Here is a 1,723-nt window from a genome sequence, read left to right as displayed (position 1 = left end):
TCTGGTTGTGGTTGTGGTTCTGGTTGTGGTTCTGGTTCTAGTTCTGGTTGTGGTTCTGGTTGTGGTTCTGGTTCTGGTTGTGGTTCTGGTTCTGGTTGTGGTTCTGGTTCTGGTTGTGGTTCTGGTTGCTCTCAGAGGAATGTTAGAACTTGTCTCCATAAAGGTCATGACCTCACCAAGCGTCTCCGCCCACCATGCTAACTGCTAGCCAGCAGATGATTGTTAACATCTTTACCAGAACATCTGGAAACATCTGAGGTCTCGTTTCACCAGCGACCGGACTCTGCTGTGGACTTGGACTAGGAACTAACCACTGCATGGTAGCTTGGTGAGGTGTTCCTCCAGTCCAGCTCTTCTGGCCTCTAACAGGGTTGACTGAACTCCATCCATTGTCCAACAGCATGATGCTGCCACCACCGTGTTCAGGTTCTGAACTGTCTCAGCTGAGCTCCAGGTTCTGCACATATCTGCTGATCTTTGCAGCTCCAGAGCTTCCATTGAGTCTCATCCTGATGAAGGAGGAAGTGAAACGCGTCGCACCGTTAGATGACTTCACTGGAAACGGGTTCAGCTGAACTTTGGGTTCAGAACCTGCAGGTTCTTCTGGGTTCCTGGTGTGGTCAGCCTGTTCTAATAGCGGTGAGGGTGGAAGATCCAGAGTGATGCAGAGACGGGTTTCGATGGGTTTGGTTCTGCAGAGATCAGTGAAACCTGAGCAAAGTGTCAGGAGGTTAACCTGCCCCGTCCAGCAGCTGGTACCAAGGTTCTCCAGAGGAAGGTAGCTCCAGCTCTCCGGCCGTCACTCATCCTTCCATCTGATGCTGACCTGCTGAAGTCGGGCGTCCAGAAAAGGCCAAAAAATGGTATAGTGTATAACCGACACCTGGCTGCAGCTGCTGAGCATTGGATCAGGACTGTAGATGATTGTCCTGACACATTAAAGCAGATGTTGGGCCTGAGGAATATTTCAGAACCACAGCAGCTGGTTCTGATGGGTTCTGGCTGCGCCATGCTGCTCCTCTGTGGGGTCAGGAGGTTAACCTTCGCTGGGCATCAGTCTGCTGTCAGAGCGCAGACAGAACCAGACGGTCCAGATTCCTCCTCTCTCCGGCAGAGTGTCTGTGATCCTGTGAAAACATGGCGGGTGTCATGGCGGGTGCATCACGGCCATCCTCCGCCTCTTCCAGTCGGCGCCGTCAGCAGGAATCAGCCGAAGCAGATGCTGTTAGAGGCTGTTTTTTTCTGGACCTGCGGGTCTAACGGTACCGGGTTACCCTCTGGCCTGTATGCTTCTGTTCTACTGATAGGTCCGGTTAGTCCACCGTTCAGACAGACATCAGAACCAGGATCCGTCCAATCAAACCATAACAAACCATCAGGATCGGCCTGTTTGTTCTAAAGTTCTTCTTTTCTAAAAGAACCGGAACCGCTCCAGTAGAGGCTGGTAGGGGACAGCTTCCTCCCATCCATCCACTGATTCATCAGATGAGTCCCACCAGAAATCCAAACAACCATCTAAACCTCATTTTCATCTGGTCATTTTGGCCCAGTTCAGGAAGTTCTGATGATCCAGGATCCAGTTCCCCTCCAGCTTCCAGCTCTCGCTATGAAAGCTGGAAAAGTCCAAATTATCAGGTTCTAATCAGGTTCTGATGAGGTTCCAATCAGGTTCTAATCATGTTTTAATCAGGTTCTGATGAGGTTCCAATCAGGTTCTAATCAG

At 50.8% G+C, this 1,723-nt stretch overlaps 1 protein-coding gene across 1 annotated transcript in view; it reads left to right on the top strand.

The window, feature by feature from the left end:
• Positions 1-1,723, top strand: part of LOC107084481 (IQ motif and SEC7 domain-containing protein 2-like) — a 49,208-nt gene that overhangs the window by 661 nt on the left and 46,824 nt on the right. The window lies entirely within an intron of this gene.

The sequence above is a fragment of the Cyprinodon variegatus genome, unplaced genomic scaffold (assembly GCF_000732505.1).
Source record: "Cyprinodon variegatus isolate N-32 unplaced genomic scaffold, C_variegatus-1.0 Scaffold101, whole genome shotgun sequence".
Lineage (NCBI taxonomy): Eukaryota > Metazoa > Chordata > Actinopteri > Cyprinodontiformes > Cyprinodontidae > Cyprinodon > Cyprinodon variegatus.
This window is presented reverse-complemented; position numbering and strand designations above follow the sequence as displayed.